Source organism: Macaca fascicularis, chromosome 2, assembly GCF_037993035.2.
Source record: "Macaca fascicularis isolate 582-1 chromosome 2, T2T-MFA8v1.1".
NCBI lineage: Eukaryota > Metazoa > Chordata > Mammalia > Primates > Cercopithecidae > Macaca > Macaca fascicularis.
Genome location: NC_088376.1, coordinates 177,121,111 through 177,144,493, shown reverse-complemented (window position 1 = coordinate 177,144,493; position 23,383 = coordinate 177,121,111). Strand labels below are relative to the sequence as shown.

Sequence of the window (23,383 nt, the reverse complement as noted above, 5' to 3'; positions counted from 1 at the left end):
CATACAAACTTCCAGAAGGTCAGAAAACACAACACTTCCGTGGAATACTGCTTCACATAGGGCTATTTGTGTTGGAGCCAGGAAGCTTGCTTTTAAGGACCCAAGGGGACTATGAGCCTTTTCTGCTGGATGGACCTCCTGGTATTACTTTCACTGTGTTTCTGGCCTTAGCAAAATCTGGAACAGACTGCAGGCTGGAGTGTGTTGGCACATGTATGCAGCTCTACCATCTGTTTTGCTTCTTCAATTCATCAATTTCCTCTGCTTATGAGATCTCCCACCACTTAGTAAAGTTATGAAAAATATGTACTTGTCTTTAATTACTTTTACAGATCTTTTCAGAGGAAATTGTGCTGTAGTATATGAGTAATGATAAAGTAAAATGTTATTGCAAAAAAAGCAGTAAATCATTAAAATTAAATATTTAAGCTTCAACTAATTAACAAGTCCATGAAAGTTGCGGTCTTGGCCACCTAATGAACAGTTAAGGAAAGGAAGCTGCGTAGCCCTGTCCTTGACAAAGGCAGGGTCTACTACTGTTCTGTTGCAAGCTTATTTTTTAAGTACTTTAGATTTATGTTTAAAACTCCCAAAGCCATTTCCTCTATACATATGATTTGAAATATTTAAGCCCTAAGATGGACTGTATCTATCTCTTACAGAAGGTAGGAAATGATAACTCCCTTGAGAGAAGAACCACCATCATTTGTAATACCTAAAATAATTGGTAAAGCCTGAAAACATTTTGATATTTTAGAAGGGATATATTTATTTTAACATGGTAATTATATTTCCATCCTAGATGACAGAAACTAAGTGCCCTTCTGCCAGGGAATTTTTCCAAACCTCTTCAATTCTTTGCGCACAACAGCCAGATGGGCAGCATCTGGGACAGAGACAGCTAGAAGAATCAGAAAAGGTGAAAGAGAGCAACTATAAAGATAAAATACAGGGCACAAAAACATATTCTGGGTCCACAGGAGTTCCCCTGTCATATTAAAAATGTATTTTAAAAGAATATTAGTACGCCACCCCACAAAACTGCCTGACAAACTGTAACTTGCCCAGCATAATGGAATCTGATGACCCTGTGGCAGAATTAGAAATACAACCTAAAATTCCGGACAAAATCATCAATTACCAGAAACTATTCTCCTTCATGTCATTTTAGTTTATTGCAAAGAATGCCTTGTGGTCACAAAAACTCAAATTATAAGGTGATTCTGAAGGCAGTTAAATTTGTATTTTTCCATTCCTCATGGAACTAAGAAAGGAAATGAGAAAAATTGCTTTTAAATTCCTTAACTATTCTGACCACTCACCAGTAATCTTAAGTAAGAGTTGACAATTCAGGCTTTAAGCCTGAAGGCAACTACTCAGTGCAAATGCAACTTTTTGCAGTTCCCTTCAGATAAACAATAAACAATTTCTCTACCTGTCAACTTTTGTTGCTACAACTTGGATAAGATTGTTCTTTTGTCTATGAAGTTCATCCGATTCAAAACAAATGTATTCTATTTTTCTCCAGTGTGTCTATGATTTGTTTTATTTTATTTATTTATTTCTTTATTTTACATCAGTCTACAGAAGGTGAAAGAGATGGAGGATTATACACGGAATTCTGTTTTATTTTTTGAGACTTTTGTTCTTGTTGCCCAGGCTGGAATGCAATGGCTTGATCTCAGCTCACCACAACCTCTGCCTTCCAAGTTCAAGTGATTCTCCTGCCTCAGCCTCCCGAGTAGCTGGGATTACAGGCAAGTACCACCACTCCTCGCTAATTTTGTTATTTTTAGTAGAGACATGGTTTCTCCATATTGTTCAGACTGATCTCGAACTCCCAACCTCAGGTCATCCACCCGCCTCGACCTACCAAAGTGCTGGGATTACAGGGCGTGAGCCACCACGCCCGGCCTGTACATGGAATGTTTTTAAGGAGTTAGGCCTGGGTCAACAGAAGGCTGAAATAAGGAATAGACCATAGTCTGCAATGAAGAGGTGAAGAGCACAGTTTCAGGCTCCATGTAATAAAATGATTGTGTTCTGCTTAGGTATTTCTAATTAAGTGGCCTAAGTATAAGGCAATTTCTTGGGGACAGATATTTAAGAAGTCTGGAATCATCATTGAAGGAGGCTCATTGAAATACGGATTCCTTCTTCCTTTGACTGGTTTTAGACAGGTATGTGTGCTGTGCGGAGACTGCCACTGCTCTCTGCATTGACATTAGATGTTTACATATCTGTCTCCTCCACTGGACTGAGACTTTCCCAAGAGCCAGAAGTATATGTTATTAATCTTTGCTCTCTTGGAGGTCTGGCATCTCGAGAAATGAAACAGTAGGCCTTTATAAACTAAATTGAACTCCGTCGGTAGGTATATCTTAAACATGCCGTACAGCCTCTGACAGGAATGAAACAGGTTCTTGTTCAGACAGCTTCCTTATTTTTACGAAATATTACACAATTTTCAGTTTGCATAATTGTTCATGGAATTATTTGTAGAATCTGGATCCTTGATATTAAAGAACTTTCAGATTTTATTATGTTTCCACATGTGTAGGGAGAATATGGTATTACTATCCTGCTCTGTTAAGTAATTGTGAAATCCTGTTGAGGTATCCTGATTTTGTAGGTGAATGCATAGTGGATGTTGTCAAGGCACTGTTAGTGTATATCTCGTAACAATCATACATCCTGGAGAATACGGTGAAACCTTGTCTCTACTAAAAATACAAAAAAATTAGATGGCTGTGGTGGCGGGCACCTGTAGTCCTAGCTACTTGGGAGGCTGAGGCAGGAGAATGGCATGAACCTAGGGTGCGGAGCTTGCAATGGACATTGTGCCACTGCACTCCAGCCTGGGCGACAGAGCGAGACTCAGTCTCAAAAAAAAAAAAACACACACACATAAACTGTCTTCCTGTGTCCCATTTTTAGGTGGAATCACTTTGTGGTCATGCAGTCTACACTCAGTCCAGAATTATGCTGTTCTTGCGATAGTTTGCTGAGAATGATGGTTTCCAGCTGCATCCATGTCCCTACAAAGGACATGAACTCATCCTTTTTTATGGCTGCATAGTATTCCATGGTGTATATGTGCCACATTTTCTTAATCCAGTCTGTCACTGATGGACATTTGGGTTGATTCCAAGTCTTTGCTATTGTGAATAGTGCCGCAATAAACATACGTGTGCATGTGCCTTTATAGCAGCATGATTTATAATCCCTTGGGTATATACCCAGTAATGGGATGGCTGGGTCATATGGTATTTCTAGTTCTAGATCCTTGAGGAATTGCCACACTGTTTTCCACAATGGTTGAACCAGTTTACAATCCCACCAACAGTGTAAAAGTGTTCCTATTTCTCCACATCCTCTCCAGCACCTGTTGTTTCCTGACTTTTTAATGATCGCCATTCTAACTGGTGTGAGATGGTATCTCATTGTGGTTTTGATTTGCATTTCTCTGATGGCCAGTGATGACGAGCATTTTTTCATGTGCCTGTTGGCTGTATGCATGTCTTCTTTTGAGAAATGTCTGTTCATATCCTTTGCCCACTTTTTGATGGGGTTGTTTGTTTCTTTCTCATAAATTTGTTTGAGTTCTTGTAGGTTCTGGATATCAGCCCTTTGTCAGATGAGTAGATTGCAAAAATTTTCTCCCATTCTGTAGGTTGCCTGTTCACTCGGATGGTAGTTTCTTTTGCTGTGCAGAAGCTCTTTAGTTTAATTAGATCCCATTTGTCAATTTTGGCTTTTGTTGCCATTGCTTTTGGTGTTTTAGACATGAAGTCCTTGCCCATGCCTATGTCCTGAATGGTATTACCTAGGTTTTCTTCTAGGGTTTTTATGGTATTAAGTCTAACATTTAAGTCTCTAATCCATCTTGAATTAATTTTCGTATAAGGAGTAAGGAAAGGATCCAGTTTCAGCTTTCTACTTATGGCTAGCCAGTTTTCCCAGCACCATTTATTAAATAGGGAATCCTTTCCCCATTTCTTGTTTTTGTCAGGTTTGTCAAAGATCAGATGGCTGTAGATGTGTGGTATTATTTCTCAGGACTCTGTTCTGTCCCATTGGTCTATATCTCTGTTTTGGTACCAGTACCATGCTGTTTTGGTTACTGTAGCCTTGTAGTATAGTTTGAAGTCAGGTAGCATGATGCCTCCAGCTTTGTTCTTTTGACTTAGGATTGTCTTGGCAATGTGGGCTCTTTTTTGGTTCTATATGAATTTTATAGCAGTTTTTTCCAATTCTGTGAAGAAACTCATTGGTAGCTTGATGGGAATGGCATAGAATCCATAAATTACCTTGGGCAGTATGGCCATTTTCATAATATTGATTCTTCCTATCCATGAGCATGGTATGTTCTTCCATTTGTTTGTGTCTTCTTTTATTTCACTGAGCTTTGTAGTTCTCCTTGAAGAGGTCCTTTACATTCCTTGTAAGTTGGATTCCTAGGTATTTTATTCTCTTTGAAGCAATTGTGAATGGAAGTTCATTCATGATTTGGCTCTCTGTTTGTCTGTTACTGGTGTATAAGAATTTTTGCACATTGATTTTGTATTCGGAGACTTTGCTGAAGTTCTTATCAGCTTAAGAAGATTTTGGGTGGAGGTGATGGGGTTTTCTAAATATACAATCATGTCATCTGCAAACAGGGACAATTTGACTTCTTTTCCTAACTGAATACACTTGATTTCTTTCTCTTGCCTGATTGCCCTAGCCAGAACTTCCAACACTATGTTGAATAGGAGTGGTGAGAGAGGGCATCCCTGTCCAGTGCCAGTTTTCAAAGGGAATGCTTCCAGTTTTTGCCCATTCAGTATGATATTGGCTGTGGGTTTGTCATAAATAGCTCTTATTGTTTTGAGATACGTTCCATCAATACTGAAATTATTGAGAGTTTTTAGCATGAAGCGCTGTTGAATTTTGTCAAAGGCCTTTTCTGCGTCTATTGAGATAATCATGTGGTTTTTGTCTTTGGTTCTGTTTATGTGCTGGATTATGTTTATTGATTTGCGTATGTTGAACCAGCCTTGCATCCCAGGGATGAAGCCCACTTGGTCATGGTGGATAAGCTTTTTGATGTGCTGCTGGATTTGGTTTGCCAGTATTTTATTGAGGATTTTTGCATCGATGTTCATCAGGGATATTGGTCTAAAATTCTCTTTTTTTGTTGTGTCTCTGCCAGGCTTTGGTATCAGGATGATGTTGGCCTCGTAAAATGAGTTAGAGAGGATTCCCTCTTTTTCTCTTGATTGGAAACCAGCTCCTCCTTGTACCTCCAGTAGAATTCGATTGTGAATCCATCTGGTCCTGGATTTTTTTTGGTTGTTAGGCTATTAATTATTGCCTCAATTTCAGAGCCTGCTATTGGTCTATTCAGGGATTCAACTTCTTTCTCGTTTAGTCTTGGGAGAGTGTAAGTGTCCAGGAAATTATCCATTTCTTCTAGGTTTTCCAGTTTATTTGCATAGAGGTGTTTATAGTATTCTCTGATGGTAGTTTGTATTTCTGTGGGGTCGGTGGTGTTATCCCCTTTATCATTTTTTTATTGCGTCTATTTGATTCTTCTCTCTTTTCTTCTTTATTAGTCTTGCTAGAGGTCTATCAATTTTGTTGATCTTTTCAAAAAACCAGCTCCTGGATTCATTGATTTTTTGGAGGGTTTTTTGTGTCTCTATCTCCTTCAGTCTCGGTCTTAGTTATTTCTTGCCTTCTGTTAGCTTTTGAATGTGTTTGCTCTTGCTTCTCTAGTTCTTTTAATTGTGATGTTAGGGTGTCAATTTTAGATCTTTCCAGTTTTCTCTTGTGGGCATTTAGTGCTATAAATTTCCCTCTACACACTGTTTTAAATGTGTCCCAGAGATTCTGGTATGTTGTATCTTTGTTCTCATTGGTTTCAAAGAACATTTTATTTCTGCCTTCATTTTTTTATGTATCCGGTAGTCATTCAGGAGCAGGTGTTCAGTTTCCATGTAGTTGAGTGGTTTTGATTGCTTTTCTTTGTCCTGAGTTCTAGTTTGATTGCACTGTGGTCTGAGAGACAGTTTGTTATAATTTCTGTTCTTGTACATTTGCTGAGGAGTGCTTTACTTCCAACTATGTGGTCAATTTTGGAATAAGTGCGATGTGGTGCTGAGAAGAATGTATATTCTGTTGATTTGAGGTGGAGAGTTCTGTAGATGTCTATTAGGTCTGCTTGGTGCAGAGATGAGTTCAATTCCTGGATATCTTTGTTAACTTTCTGTCTCATTGATCTGTCTAATGTTGACAGTGGTGTGTTGAAGTATCCCATTATTATTGTATGGGAGTCTAAGTCTCTTTTTAAGTCTCTAAGGACTTGCTTTATGAATCTGGGTACTCCTGTATTGGGCACATATATATTTAGGATAATTAGCTCTTCCTGTTGAATTGATCCCTTTACCATGATGTAATGGCCTTCTTTGTCTCTTTTGATCTTTGATGGTTTAAAGTCCATTTTATCAGAGACTAGTATTGCAACCCCTGCTTTTTTTTGTTCTCCATTTGCTTAGTAGATCTTCCTCCATCCCTTTATTTTGAGCCTATGTGTGTCTCTGCATGTGAGATGGGTCTCCTGAATACAGCAAACTGATGGGCCTTGAGTCTATCCAATTTGCCAGTCTGTGTCTTTTAATTGGACCATTTAGTCCATTTACATTTAAGGTTAATATTGTTATATGTGAACTTGATCCTCTCATTCCTCTCATTGTGATATTAGCTGGTTATTTTGCTCGTTAGTTGATGCAGTTTCTTCCTATCATCAATGGTCTTTACATTTTGACATGTTTTTGCAATGGCTGTTACTGGTTGTTCCTTTCCATGTTTAGTGCTTCCTTCAGGGTCTCTTGTAGGGCTGGCCTGGTGGTGACAAAATCTCTAAGCCTTTGCTTGTCTGTAAAGGATTTTATTTCTCCTTCACTGATGAAACTTAGTTTGGCTGGATATGAAATTCTGGGTTGAAAATTCTTTTCTTTAAGAATGTTTAATATTGGCCCCCACTCTCTTCTGGCTTGTAGAGTTTCTGCCAAGAGATCTGCTATTAGTCTGATGGGTTTCCCTTTGTGGGTAACCCGACCTTTCTCTCTGGCTGCCCTTAACAGTTTTTCCTTCATTTCAACTTTGGTGAATCTGACAATTATGTGTCTTGGAGTTGCTCTTCTTGAGGAGTATCTTTGTGGCATTCTTTGTATTTCCTGAATTTGAATGTTGGCCTGCCTCGCTAGGTTGGGGAAATTCTCCTGGGCGATATTCTGGAGAGTGTTTTCCAACTTGGTTCCATTATCCCCCTCACTTTCAGGCACATCAATCAAATGTAGATTTGGTCTTTTCACATAATCCCATATTTCTTGGAGGCTTTGTTCATTTCTTTTTCCTTTTTTTTCTCTAGACTTCTCTTCTCGATTCATTTCATTCACTTGATCTTAAATCACTGATACTCTTTCTTCCAGCTGATCGAGTCAGTTACTGAAGCTTGTACATTTGTCCCGTATTTTTTGTGTCATGGTTTTTATCTCTGTCAGTTCATTTATGGCCTTCTCTGCATTGATTTTTCTAGTTATCCATTCTTCTATTCTTTTTCAAGATTTTTAGTTTCTTCGTGCTGGGTATGTAATTCCTCCTTTAGCTCTGAGAAGTCTGATCAACTGAAGCCTTCTTCTCTCAACTCATCAAAGTCATTCTCCGTCTAGCTTTGATCCGTTGCTGGCGATGAGCTGCTTTCCTTTGGAGGGGGAGATGCACTCCGATTTTTTGAATTTCCGGCTTTTCTGCCCTGCTTTTTCCCCATCTTTGTGGTTTTATCTGCCTTTGGTCTTTGATGCTGGTGATGTACTGATGGGGTTTTGGTGTGGGTGTCCTTTCTGTTTGTTAGTTTCCTTCTAACAGTCAGGACCCTCAGCTGTAGGTCTGTTGGAGATTGCTTGAGGTCCACTCCAGACCCTGTTTGCCTGGGAATCAGCAGTGGAGGCTGCAGAAGATAGATATTGCTGAACAGTGAGTGCTGCTGTCTGATTGTTGCTCTGGACGCTTCATCTCTGGGGTGTACCCTGCTGTGTGAGGTGTGAGGTGTCTGTCTGCACCTAGTGGGGGATGTCTCCCAGTTAGGCTACTCAGGGGTCAGGGACCCACTTCAGCAGGCAGTTTGTCCGTTCTCAGATCTTGACTTCTGTGCTGGGAGATCCATTGCTCTCTTCAAAGCTGTCAGACAGGTTCATTAACATCTGCAGAGGTTTCTGCTGCTTTTTGTTTAGCTATGCCCTGTCCCCAGAGGCGGAGTCTACAGAGACAGGCAGGCCTCCTTGAGTTGCAGTGGGCTCCACCCAGTTTGAGTTTCCCAGAGGCTTTGTTTACCTATTTGAGCCTCAGCAATGGCGGGCACCCCTCCCCCAGCCTCACTGCCACCTTGAAGTTAGATCTCAGACTGCTGTGCTAGCAATGAGGGAGGCTCCGTGGGCGTGAGACCCTCCTGGCCAGTGTGGGATATAATCTCGTGGTGTGCTGTTTGCTAAGACCCTTGGTAAAGCGCAGTATTAGAGTGGGAGTTACCCGATTTTCCAGTTGTTGTGTGTCTCAGTTTCCCTTGGCTAGGAAAAGGGATTCCCTTCCCCCTTGCTCTTCCCAGGTGAGGCGATGCCTCGCCCTGCTTCAGCTCTCACTGGTTGGGCTGCACCAGCTGACCAGCACCGATTGTCCAGCACTCCCCAGTGTGATGAACCCGGTACCTCAGTTGAAAATGCAGACATCACCCATCTTCTGTGTTGCTCGCTCTGGGAGCTGAAGGCTGGAGCTGTTCCTATTTGGCCATCTTGCTCCGGGGGCCGGAAATGATGATAGCTTTTTACGGTTCCTGGATAACTGTGATCACTTGGTACCTAAGCAAAATATATTCTCAACAAACTCTTTCCTCTCTTCTCTCCCTCCATTCTTCCCTTTCTTCTTTCTTTTGTTTTTCTTCTTATTTATCTATTATTTGTATCAATTTTTATTAAAACTTATTTATTTATTCACTTAAATAAATATTTGATGGTTTAAATAAATTTTAAAATATGTAAAGGAATGAAGTTACTAAATAAAAGTCTCCCTTACACTACTGTTTCTCTATACAATTTTTCTCAGCCTTTGCTGTCATGCTGCAATTTTTATTATTTCTCTTGTATTTCTTAATATTAACTTGACCTGTAGACTTGTGTGTAAAAAAAGACCTGACTTTTTTGCCCTTCAACTTTACTTTTAGTAAAGAGGTACCAAGATTTACCTAGATGTGTGTAATATTTTAATAAAGAAAAAGAAATTGAAGAAATTCATTGTGTGACAGCACATATATTAGCAATAAATCCAGGATATAGTGAATCCTTCACATGAACTTTATAAAGTTATTCTTTTTTTTTTTTTTTTTTTTTTTTTTTTGAGACGGAGTCTCGCTCTGTAGCCCAGGCTGGAGTGCAGTGGCCAGATCTCAGCTCACTGCAAGCTCCGCCTCCCGGGTTCACGCCATTCTCCGGCCTCAGCCTCCCGAGTAGCTGGGACTACAGGCGCCCGCCACCTCGCCCGGCTAGTTTTTTGTATTTCTTAGTAGAGACGGGGTTTCACCGTGTTATCCAGGATGCTCTCGATCTCCTGACCTCGTGATCCACCCGTCTCGGCCTCCCAAAGTGCTGGGATTACAGGCTTGAGCCACCGCGCCCAGCCTAAAGTTATTCTTAATGTAAATTTTTTCAACATTGGGTCAACATGTAAGGGACTATATAAATGTAAAAACAGAGTTGATATCAACCTGGAGCTGATATCCAATCCATTTTTTTCCTGGAAACAGATCCATAATCAGAATATATATATAAATCAAATGCTGGAAACAGATCATTATTGTGATATTCGAATAATTTCTGGGTGCAAAGAAAAGCATAAACATCCTCAGTAAGCAGTAAACTATGGGAGGGACAGAGTTTTACTTTTAAAAATCTTACGGGTTTAAGAAATAAGTATTGGCTGGGCACGGTGGCTCACGCCTGTAATCCCAGCACTTTGGGAGGCCAAGGTGGGCAGATCACCTAAGATCAGGAGTTTGAAACCAGACTGGCCAACATGGTGAAACCCTGTCTCTACTAAAAATACAAAAATTAGCCAGGTGTAGTGGTGTGTGCCTGTAGTCTCAGGTACTCTGGAGGCTGAGGCAGGAGAATTGCTTGAACCTTGGAGGCGGAGATTGCAGTGAGCCAGGATGGTACCGCTGCACTCCAACCTGGGCTCCAGAGTGAGACTCCGTCTCCAAAAAAATAAATAAATAAATAAAAATAAAGCCGGGCATGCTGGCTCACGCCTGTAATTCCAGCATTTGGGGAGGCCAAGGCGGGCGGATCACGGGGTCAGGAGCTCAAGACCACCCTGGCTAATGCGGTGAAACCCCGTCTCCACTAAAAATATGGCGGGCACCTATAGTCCCAGCTACTGGGGAGGCTGAGGCAGGAGAATGGCGTGAACCTGGGAGGCAGAGCTTGCAGTGAGCCGAGATTGCGCCACTGCACTCCAGTCTGGGTGATAGAGCCAGACTCCGTGTCTCAAAAAAAAAAAAAAAAAAAAAAAAGAAAGAAAGAAAGAAAAGAAATAAGTATTACTGGCTACTGGCCAGGCACAGTGGCTCACCCTTGTAATCCCAGCCCTTTGGGAGGCCAAAGTGGGTGGATCACCTGATGTCAAGAGTTCAAAGCCAGCCTGGCCAACATGGTGAAACACCGTCTCTACTAAAAATACAAAAATTAGCCAAAAATTAGCTAAGCATGGTGGCAGGTGCCTGTAATCCCAACTACTCGGGAGGCTGAGACAGAAGAATCGCTTGAACCCGGAGATGGAGGTTGCAGGAAGCCAAGATCACACCATCACACTCCAGTCTGGGCAACAAGAGTGAAACTTTGTCTCAAAAAAAAAAAAAAAAAAAAAAAAAAAAAAAAAAGAAAGAAAGAAAAGAAAAGAAAAGAAAAAGGAAAAGGAATTAAGGATTACTATAAAAAATATTTTAGTATTGTTACCCCCCCAAGAAAAAAAAAAAAAAAACCCTGTGAACTCAGTAGAAGGAAAAAAAAAGAAGAAAGGAGGAAGAAGAGGAAGAAGAAGAATTCCTATTATCACCGCACATTTTTGAAATCAAGTAGACATGGGTTGGAAAACCCAAATCCACCATTTTCTAATTGGTTAAATTTAAACCTGGATCTCAGCATCCTCATCTATAAAATAAGAATAATCATAATACCTACTTAAAAATGGACAAGAGCTTTGCAAACGGACAAGTGTTAAAATAGCTGTTATTTTGTTGTAATTATTTTGAAACTGCAATTCTATTCTTTCTAACTTAGTTTAGTAAGTTATTAACTTCAATCATTGAAACCTAGTATTGGAATTATTGTCAGGCCAACTAGTACACATGACGTGTTTGTGCATACTCCAGAAAGGTGCCCCTCTCAGTAGGTCTTAATACTATGGGGATTAAGCTGGCAAATATAGAGTGCCTTTGTCTGATATAGGCCCTCATGACCAGAGAGCCTGGAATTATTTTGCAGGTTGACATTGGTTAAAATATCATGCTCCATTCACTTCATTGTCTACGCTTCTGTGCAGAGCAAAACCTGAATTGTGGGCTGGGATTTGGTTGGAAGACTTTTTTGGAGGGCATAGAGTGGAGGTTTTTTTCCCACCTCCAGAGAACATGTGTAAATTAAGGGACTCATTCATTATGCAGCAAATTTTGTTTGTTATTGCCTTTCTGTATATTCACCTTTAACTTCCAAACATTAGTCTTACATTCCCTCCTGTCAAGTCACAGGATGTATTTCTATACAGCAACTCCTAAACTGAAATCTACAATCAGGTTTTCACTAGGAGTTGTTTGGTGGACTTGACTGGTGTCCTTTTTTTTTTTTTTTTTTTTTTTTTAATTTCTAACAGAACTCTCAATTTTGCTTAAATATGCATTGTCTCTCTCATATATGGTTATACCTCAATGGAATATCACCCCTCAAATATATAAAGTTATTCTGAACCGATTATTAGTTCCAGGGTGTTCTGGCTAATGTAGGACTTGCCCCATTCCTTTGTAAGTGATGAAGGAAGGAATTGCACTGAGACACAATTCTGACCAATGCAGTTACAATAGAAATATTTTGGATAAAGTTTTATCTCTCTTTCATTAGAGAGCCATAGGAAGACTATTGGTTGTCTTCTGTGGGTTTAATGCTTTTATCCATCATTGTCATCGGAAGGCTACTTTAATTCTGAGCTTCCTATTAAAAAAATACAATTTCTTATAGTTCACACCAATCTGAGTTGGAGTTTCTGTTACTTGGACTCAAGAACTTTATAACTGACGAGCATACACTTATCTCAAGGCAAAGTAGCCTCAGTGTTTTTCCTTTTCAAATTTCCTCATGTGCTTTTCTCCCTGACCTAGCTTGTCCCAGTCAACCTCCTCTGATGCTTTTTAACATATTGAAGGCCAGGGTTGAAAGCAGCACTTCCTTATGGCATGTCCAGTGCAGAGCATTCTACTGACTCATGTTGAATTCATGGTGACACAAATCCTATGACATTTTTGTGCACTCCCCAGGGATACCACATTCCCTTCATCCTGTAACAGTGCAGCCCTTTGCTGGTTTGTTTAGCTAAAGTGTATATTCTTTTTTTAAAAAAAAAAAAATCATCTTTATTATATTTTATCTGGTTAGATTTAGTCCATCACTTTATCCGGTGAAAAAGTATGGAAATCCTTGGAAAACTATGCATTTGTTTTCTTTTTCTCTTTAATCACCCTTAATTAAGTTAAATATGTCTTTTATATCTTTGTAGATAAAAATTTTGATCCCGAAAGGATTAAAATGAAATTACTGAATCAAGTCATTAAAAACTCTTCTGATTGAGATTGATCAACCAGTAAACTCTTTTCATAAACTTTCACAACCACTTAAAAATGACCTGGAATATACGATTTGGCCCAAGGTCTATCCCACCTTCTATAAATACTGGTATTGTTTTCCTTTTATCAAAAAGAGGTGTTTTTTTTTTTTTTCCTTTTTAGCATTAGAATTTATTTTTACTATCTTTTTAGTTTTAACATATAACTATTTTCATTTGCCATTTCTCAGTCTTAATGAACACGTTGTGATCTTTACTGACCAATTACTTTCTTAACTTTTTAAATAGACCATCTATAATTTTTCCTAGAATGAATATAACATATGTATGCTATTGTTAATGCAAAACCAAATTTCCCATTATTCTGGAAATATATTGAGAAACCATTTTTCTGACTCTAGCCATTAGACACCAGATGGCTGTTCCATTATTCTTCATAGATCATTGCAAGAGGTCTAGTGATCTCATTGGTATGTACTTTTAATTTCCTGAAAGGTAATTAATCTTGACCAAGGAGCTAGAAGTCTAAATTTAGAGTGTCTAGATGCTTTGCAGGTATCTTGGACTTTAATATTCTTATTCTCATGTATGTTCCATCATTTCCACTCTGAAAAATGATTTCTTTTGATGGAACAGATAGTAAAATACTGTATAGTGATTAAATATATAGGTTCTATAGTTAGGCTACTTGAGTTCAAACCCTGGCTCTGATGCTTTCTAACTGTGTGACTGTGATACAACCTCTGTTAATTTCAATATCCCCATTTGTGAGAAAAGGAATGATAACAATATCCATATCATAGTGGGTTTTTTTTTTTTTTTTTTAGATTGAATGAAATAATCTGCCTAAAAGCACTTAGTTTGATGCCTGACACATGGAGATCAACTCAGTAAAGTGTAGTTTATACAGCAAAGATAAAGGAAGAGATACAGGGTTTTACATTGCTGCTTTAAGTGACAGATCTGTGTTTTCTTATTCTTCTTGCACTAAGCAAGTATTTAAGAAAAGTCCTTTATCATCCGTAATATTTCTCACTAGTTGCAGCTTATTCTTGGCACTGTATTATATTTTTCTTAGAGGCTTTGTCTTGCTCATTCAGGTGCGTCCTGCACCCATCTTGTGTATGTTTACAGACATTGCAATTTATCACGCTGTCTTTATCTTTCTCTTCTCTTTTCTCTCATAAAAAGATATTTGCAGTTGATAGTCATAATTTTATTGGTTGGCATTAACTTTTCTCCTTGAATCAGGCATGGACATCTGCCCCTAACTTTTGGAAAAGTGCTTTCCTAAAGTAAGCACCTATTCTATGCCCAGTATTCCTCTTATTTTTAAGTGAACAACTTTGTATTTGCCTGTGGTTTCTATTTCTGTCGGAGATGGAACAGTTCCTCATGATTGGTCTGAATTAGGCCTAGAGTTCCTTTTGTCACTCAACACATCCATCTTGTGAAGAACAAAATTGCCCACAAGGTGCTTTGAGAATTTATCAGACGTGGATTTTAGCCAAATTAAAAGCTTATTTTTCCAGAAGGTAAGGTCCCTTCCCTCTGTCAGCAGCAATTCCTTTCCTATTTAACAAAGAAAACTTTCATTACTGTTCTAGGAATGAGTGTTATCCCTTCAAGTTCTAGAGAGAGTAGTATTTGGATACGCTGTGTCTCAGGATTAGAATCTGGTTTTCTATTTGCTTATTATTTCCTTTTTTTGCTTCATCATTCAGATTTCTGGAACCACAAAGTTTGTAATTATCTTTTCTCTCTTTCTGTTTCCTCTTACAAAATGCTTTATTATTTTTTTGTCATAAGTCCTCCATAGTAATTATGGTATGAGTTTAGCATTTATCTTTCTCTTTCACCTTTTTTATGTAAGGAGACTGATTTTTAAAGTAAGAATAGTAATTAATTTAATGCAAGGCATTCCCCCATAATATATTGTTTCCATTCTCCATCTAGAATTGCAGCAGGGCTACATTAGGCTAATGTTCTAGGGAAAGATAGTGAAACAGCCTTAATATTCTGTATTTCTTTTCAACAGAGAGTTCTCAGCTCTCTGCCTGACTTTGCATGAAGGCTTGGCATTAAATCTTGAGCACTTCCATTAAAATAAAATTGCTTCAGAACTTCTATTTCCGTTAATACTTTTAAAAGAGAGACACTCTTTATATGTCAATTTCTGTTCATTTAAACATGCTTGTGGAGTGAAAGGAAATTTTTGACTCTGTTAAGGCATTAGTAATGACAATCCTAATTCCGGAGAAATAATTTTTCAGTAAACTACATGAACATTTCTGTTTTAAAGAAAGCGTCAAGTTTTCTTCAGACATTTAAATCACCAAATAATGTATACAAACAAGTAATAAACAAACAAAACCCCAAATATTAACATACTGAGGTGTGCTCTTGATCAAGATGAATTTTTCCAAAGGCATCTAAGTGGAACCAACCTACTAACATTATTTTTTTACCATGACAAATTATCATTCTTTATTATAAATTTCCATTTCAATTTAAACTTGTTATTAAAATTAGTACAAATAATTAGGTAAACTTAAAAGCTTTATTTAAGTACTTAAATAAACAATAAGCTATCCATATTTAAAGTGTAGAATTTGATAACATTTGACATATGCATACGCTTGTGAAACCAACACAACTGTGACAACGATCATATTCATCACCCCAAAGCTTTTATCAAGTCCCTTCAGAATCCCTCGCTTTCACTGCCCCATCTCTATCCTCAGGCAACCTTAGGTCTGCATTCTGACACTACAGTTAATTTGTATTTCCTAAAATTCTAAGAAATGGAATCATGCTGTATGATTCTTTTTGTATGGCTTCTTCCAGTCAGCAGAATTATTTTAAGATTTATATATGCTGCCTGAAGCAATAGTTCATTCCTTTTATCCCTGGGAAATATTCCATTGCATGTACATAAGTATACCACAATTTGTTTATCCATTTGCTTGCTGATGAGCACTTGTATTGTTCCTACTTTGGAGCTATTACAAATAGACCTGGTATGACATTTGCATACATGTCTTTCTATAGACACATGCTTTCATTTCATTTTGGAAAATAACTGGGAGTGGAATGGCTGGATCATATAGCAGGTGTATGCTTAACATTCTCTTAAATAAACATTTTGTTTTAGAAGAGTTCTAAATGTCCAGAAAAATTGTGAAGGCAGCACAGAAAGCTCATATATAGTCCATATCTGGTTTTCCTTATCATTAACATCTTACATTAATATAATACACAACTCATGAACCAATATTTATATAATATTATTAAGTAAACCCTCTATTCAGATTTTCTTAATTTTTTACTTATGGTCTTTTTTCTCTTTCAGGATCCCATGTGTGATACCACATTATATTTAGTCATCATGCCTCCTTAGGCTCCTCTTGGCTATGACAGTTTCTCAGACTTTCATTATTTTTCATCACTTTGATAGTTTTGAGACATAATGGTCAGGTATTTCGCAGACTGTCCATTAACTGGGATTTGTCAGTTTTTGCCTCATGTAATTGATGCATTGATCATCATGTAATAAATACCTTTCATTATTCCTGATCATTGTCCTTGTTCTAAAGCCTGCTTTGTCTAAAATTAATATAGCTATTTTTTTCTTTTCTTTTTTCTTTTCTCTCTCTCTTTTTTTTTTGAGATAGAGTCTCGCCCTGTTTCCCAGGCTGGAGTGCAGTGGCATGATCTCAGCTCACTGCAACCTCCGCCTCCTGGGTTCAAGCAATTCTCCTGGCTCAGACTCCCAAGTAACTGGGATTACAGGTGCCAACCATCACACCAGGCAAATTTTTGTATCTTTACTAAAGACGGGGTTTCTCCCTATTGGACAGGCTGGTCTTGATCTCCTGACCTCAGGTGATCTGCTGCCTCGGCCTCCCAAAGTGCTGAGATTGCAGGCGTGAGCAACCGCACCTGGCCAAATTAACCTTTTATGTGATTCCTTTATATCTCATCTCACCGTATTATTTATATTTTATTCAAAAAATTGTAATTGCCCAAGAGTTTACAATATACATTTCTAGAAAATTGAAGTCTATCTTCAAATATCACTCTATGGTTCCACATGTAATGCAGGTACCTTATAACAGAGTATTTTCTTTTCTTTTATTTTTATTTATTATTATTATTATTATACTTTAAGTTCTAGGGTACATGTGCATAACGTGCAGGTTTGCATAACGTGCAGGTTTGTTACATATGTATACTTGTGCCATGTTGGTGTGCTGCACCCATCAACTCGTCAGCACCCATCAACTCGTCATTTACATCAGATATAACTCCCAATGCAATCCCTCCCCCCTCTCCCCTTCCCATGATAGGCCCCAGTGTGTGATGTCCCCTTCCCGAGTCCAAGTGATTTCATTGTTCAGTTCCCACCTATAAATGAGAACATGCAGTGTTTGGTTTTCTGTTCTTGTTTGCTAAGAATGATGGTTTCCAGCTGCATCCATGTCCCTACAAAGGACACAAACTCATCCTTTTTTATGGCTGCATAGTATTCCATGGTGTATATGTGCCACATTTTCTTAATCCAGTCTGTCACTGATGGACATTTGGGTTGATTCCAAGTCTTTGCTATTGTGAATAGTGCCACAATAAACATACGTGTGCATGTGTCTTTAGAGCAGCATGATTTATAATCCTTTGGGTATATACCCAGTAATGGGATGGCTGGGTCATATGGTACTTCTAGTTCTAGATCCTTGAGGAATTGCCATATTGTTTTCCACAATGGTTGAACCAGTTTACAATCCCACCAACAGTGTAAAAGTGTTCCTATTTCTCCACATCCTCTCCAGCACCTGTTGTTTCCTGACTTTTTAATGCTCACCATTCTAACTGGTGTGAGATGGTATCTCATTGTGGTTTTGATTTGCATTTCTCTGATGGCCAGTGATGACGAGCATTTTTTCATGTGTCTGTTGGCTGTATGAATGTCTTCTTTTGAGAAATGTCTGTTCATATCCTTTGCCCACTTTTTGATGGGGTTGTTTGTTTTTTTCTTGTAAAAAACCCTCCAAAAAATCAATGAAACCAGGAGTTGGTTTTTTGAAAAGATCAACAAAATTGACAGACCTCTAGCATGACTAATAAAGAAGAAAAGAGAGAAGAATCAAATAGACACAATAAAAAATGATAAAGGGGATATCACCACCGACCCCACAGAAATACAAACTACCATCAGAGAATACTATAAACACCTCTACACAAATAAACTAGAAAATCCAGAAGAAATGGATAATTTCCTGGACACTCACACTCTTCCAAGACTAAACCAGGAAGAAGTTGAATCCCTGAATAGACCAATAGCAGGCTCTGAAATTGAGGCAATAATTAATAGCCTGCCAAAGAAAAAAAGTCCAGGACCAGATGGATTCACAGCTGAATTCTACCAGAGGTACAAGGAGGAGCTGGTACCATTCCTTCTGAAACTCTTCCAATCAATAGAAAAAGAGGGAATCCTCCCTAACTCATTTTATGAGGCCAACATCATCCTGATACCAAAGCCTGGCAGAGACACAACAAAAAAAGAGAATTTTATATCAATATCCCTGATGAACATCGATGTAAAAATCCTCAATAAAATACTGGCAAACCGAATCCAGCAGCACATCAAAAAGCTTATCCACCATGATCAAGTGGGCTTCATCCCTGGGATGCAAGGCTGGTTCAACATTCGCAAATCAATAAACATAATCCAGCATATAAACAGAACCAAAGACAAGAACCACATGATTATCTCAATAGATGCAGAAAAGGCTTTTGACAAAATTCAACAGCCCTTCATGCTAAAAATGCTCAATAAATTCGGTATTGATGGAACGTACCTCAAAATCATAAGAGCTATTTATGACAAACCCACAGTTAATATCATACTGAATGGGCAAAAACTGGAAAAATTCCCTTTGAAAACTGGTACAAGACAGGGATGCCCTCTCTCACCACTCCTATTCAACATAGTGTTGGAAGTTCTGGCTAGGGCAATCAGGCAAGAGAAAGAAATCAAGGGTATTCAGTTAGGAAAAGAAGAAGTCAAACTGTCCCTGTTTGCAGATGACATGATTGTATATTTAGAAAACCCCATTGTCTCAGCCCAAAATCTCCTTAAGCTGATAAGCAACTTCAGCAAAGTCTCAGGATACAAAATTAATGTGCAAAAATCACAAGCATTCTTATACACCAGTAACAGACAAACAGAGAGCCAAATCAGGAATGAACTTCCATTCACAATTGCTTCAAAGAGAATCAAATACCTAGGAATCCAACTTACAAGGGATGTAAAGGACCTCTTCAAGGAGAACTACAAACCACTGCTCAGTGAAATAAAAGAGGACACAAACAAATGGAAGAACATACCATGCTCATGGATAGGAAGAATCAATATCGTGAAAATGGCCATACTGCCCAAGGTAATTTATAGATTCAATGCCATCCCCATCAAGCTACCAATGACTTTCTTCACAGAATTGGAAAAAACTGCTTTAAAGTTCATATGGAACCAAAAAAGAGCCCGCATCTCCAAGACAATCCTAAGTCAAAAGAACAAAGCTGGAGGCATCACGCTACCTGACTTCAAACTCTACTACAAGGCTACAGTAACCAAAACAGCATGGTACTGGTACCAAAACAGAGATATAGACCAATGGGACAGAACAGAGTCCTCGGAAATAATACCACACATCTACAGCCATCTGATCTTTGACAAACCTGACAAAAACAAGAAATGGGGAAAGGATTCCCTATTTAATAAATGGTGCTGGGAAAATTGGCTAGCCATAAGTAGAAAGCTGAAACTGGATCCTTTCCTTACTCCTTATACGAAAATTAATTCAAGATGGATTAGAGACTTAAATGTTAGACCTAATACCATAAAAATCCTAGAAGAAAACCTAGGTAATACCATTCAGGACATAGGCATGGGCGAAGACTTCATGTCTAAAACACCAAAAGCAATGGCAACAAAAGCCAAAATTGACAAATGGGATCTCATTAAACTAAAGAGCTTCTGCACAGCAAAAGAAACTACCATCAGAGTGAACAGGCAACCTACAGAATGGGAGAAAATTTTTGCAATCTACTCATCTGACAAAGGGCTAATATCCAGAACCTACAAAGAACTCAAATAACAGAGTATTTTCAATTCTTCCTTTCTGATCTTGTGATATTGTTGCCATTTATTTCTCTTATTCATATAATCACCCAGTACATTGTTCCTATTATAGTTTTAAACAAACAGTTATTTGTTGATCATTTAAGAACAAGAAAAATAAAATATTTTATTTTACTTTTCTCTTCCTGTAAGACTTTTCTTTTCTTTATGTAGATCCAAGTTTCAGAACTACATGTTTCATCTTTCTCAAGAACTTCTTTTAATATTTCCTATAGAGAAGGTCAGCTGGAAATAAATTCCCTCAGATTTTATTTATCTGAGAAGATCTTTTTTTCTCCTTTACATTTGAAAGGTAATTTTTTGAATTTCAAATTATAAGAAGATTTTTTTTTTTCAGAACTTCTAAATAATTCACTCCTCTCTTCTTGCTTTAATGGATTCTGATGAGAAAGAACTTAGCTATAATTTTTACTTTTTATTTATTTATTTTTTTTGGAAAAGTTAAGATGACTTGTTTTCTCTGCCATACTTCCAAGATTTCCTAATTGTCTTTTGTTTTCTGTAGTTTGAATATAAAATGCTTGGATGGTTTTGTTGTTCTCTGATATTCTTGGGTCTGTGGTTTATTGACTTTAATTAATTTTGGAAAATATTTGGCCATTATTATTTTAAATATTGTTCTGCACCATTCTCTTTCTTCTTCTGGTATTCTAATTATGCATATGTTGCATTAATTGATATTGTCCCACAGATCTTGGATGGTCTATTCTTTTTAATTAGTTTTATTCATTCTTCTCTCATTTTCCGTTTCACTCTGTGAAATTTCAAGTCACCGATCTTTGAGTTCATGGATTCTTTCCTTGCCCATATTGAGTCTACTGATGAGCCCATCAAAGGTATTTTTAAATTTTCTTTTACTGTTTTGGAATTCTAGCATTTTCTTTTGATCCTTTCTTATAATGTTCACCTCTCTCCTAGAATTACCCATCTATTCTTGCAGTTGACTACTCTTCCCAAGAGAGTCACTAACATATTTACTATGTTATGTTAAATTGCCTATCTGATAATCCAACAACTGTATCATATCTAAATCTGATTATGTTGATGGCTTTGTTTCTTCAGACTATGCTTTTTGATGTTTTTGTCTCTTGACATGACTTGTAATATTTGGTGAAAACTAGACATGTATCAGGCTATAGGAAGAGAGGTAAATAGGCCTTTTCAGTGAGGATTTATGTGAATCTGGTTAGGAGTTGAGCTGTATTTAATGTTTATTGTGGCTAGCTACTAGAGACTTCAGCTTTTTCTAGGGCTCTTATTTTTAGCTCTCCTTTTGGATTTGGGCATTCTTTATGTATTACTCCTCAGAGAAAGTTCGTTTCTTTTAACTTTGCAGCTGTACATCACTATCATACAATGCAGACTTATGGATGTAGGGGAGAGACGACATTCTATAATCTTCTGATTAAGACTCAGTCTTTTATTGAGCTTGAGTCTTAGGAATGTGGCCTTCACGAGTATGTTTCTCCCTACTCCAACAGGATAGCTTTGTTTCCCCTGTCCCTCCTAACTTCCCTGGCTGCAGCATTCCCAATCTACTTTGAAGTCCTATCTCATAAAGCTGATAGGGGCTGGAGTTTATAGGAATTCCTTTCCCCTAGCCAGAAAAATGTTCAGAGTTGTGCGGTGATGAAGCAGCATGATTTTCCTTGAAGAGCAGGTCTTTATTATGGAGAAGTCTCTGGATGCCCTTCACCTGGCTGTTCTCCCCTTCCCCTGAATGGTGCCAACAGGGGATCTTTCTCATATTTTCACTATGAAAATCTGGTGTGATCCCTGCAAGAAAAGTCCATAAAAGTGTGGGGGCTTCTTTAAGACTGTTTCCTATTTGTCTTTTGTTTTCTGTAACAAAAATTTCTAACCACCAGAATGTTCTTACTCTTTGTAGTCTACATTCAGCCTCCAGCTAGTCCTCAAAATTACAAGTTATACGTCTCTACCAGTCTATGGCTTCAGCAGCTTTTCCTCCAGGTAAGCAGATCTCATCTGTGACTCCATCTACTCATCTGTCTTCTCAGATTTCAAGGTGGCAGTGTAACTTTTGTTGTAAAGGTGACAGTGATGACTTCTAAGCTCAATACATATCGCAGCTGAAACTGAACTTTTGTTTAACTTTCAAAAAAGTGCGAAACTAGTTGCAAAATGGTTGTTCCATTTTACGTTCCCACTGGCAGTGCATAGAATTCCATTTGGTTTACTTCCTAACACTTGGAATGGACAATCTTTTAAGTGATAGACAATGTAATAAGTGCTGCCTTATTTTGATTTTAATTCTGATTTCCCTAGTATCTAATTATGTTGAACATCTTTTCATGTGATTATTTGCCATCATGTACATTCTTTGGTAAAGAGTCAGTTCAAATAGTTTTCCTATTTTTGTGCGGGGGACCAGTGTTTGTTGTTTTTTTGCTAAGTTCTATATACAAGTCCTTTATCAGATATGTGATTTACCAATATTCTTTCCTACTCTGTGTCTTGACTTTTTATTTTCTACAATATATTTATAAAGGAGTTCTAAATGTTGAAGTCTAACTTATTTTTCTTTGTATGAATTATGCTTTTGGTGACATATCTAATAAACCTTTGCTTAGCTGACATCAAAAATTGTTCTTCTCTGTTTTGTTTTGGATACTTTATAATTTTAGGTTTTACATTTAGGTTTATGACATGGTAGAATTAATTTGTAAATATGTTGAGAGTTAAGGATTGATTATTATTTTTTGGTATGTGGACATCAAATTGGTCCAGCATTATTTGATAAAAAGACCATCCTTTCTTCACAGAATTGCCTTTGCACCTTTTCCAAAAATTAGTACTCCATATATGTTTGAGTATTGTATTAGTCCGTTTTCACAGTGCTACAAAGACATACCTGAGAATGGGTAATTTATAAAGGAAAGAGGTTTCATTGACTCACAGTTCCGCATGGCTAGGGAGGCCTCAGGAAATTTACAGTCATGGCAGTAGGCAAAGGGGAAGCAAAGACCTTCTTCACATGGAGGCAGGGAAGAGAGTGTGTGAACGAGGAACTGTCAAACACTTATAAAACCATTAGATCTCGTGAGAACTCATTATCAAGAGAACAGCATGGAGGAACCACCCCTGTGATTCAATCACCTCCCACCAGGTCCCTCCCTCAACAAGTGGGGATTATGGAGATTACAATTCAGCATTAGATTTGGGTGGGGACACAGAGCCAGACCATTATCAGATATATAACAGATATATTTCTGGATTCTTTATTCTTTTGCATGAATC

At 37.9% G+C, this 23,383-nt stretch overlaps 1 protein-coding gene across 1 annotated transcript in view; it reads left to right on the top strand.

The window, feature by feature from the left end:
• Nucleotides 1-23,383, top strand: part of LOC102146126 (uncharacterized) — a 200,944-nt gene that overhangs the window by 69,976 nt on the left and 107,585 nt on the right. The window contains exon 5 of the mRNA XM_065539332.2: nt 22,014-22,096. The gene's annotated coding sequence lies outside the window, so the exon portion shown is untranslated. The remainder of the gene's footprint in view (nt 1-22,013; nt 22,097-23,383) is intronic.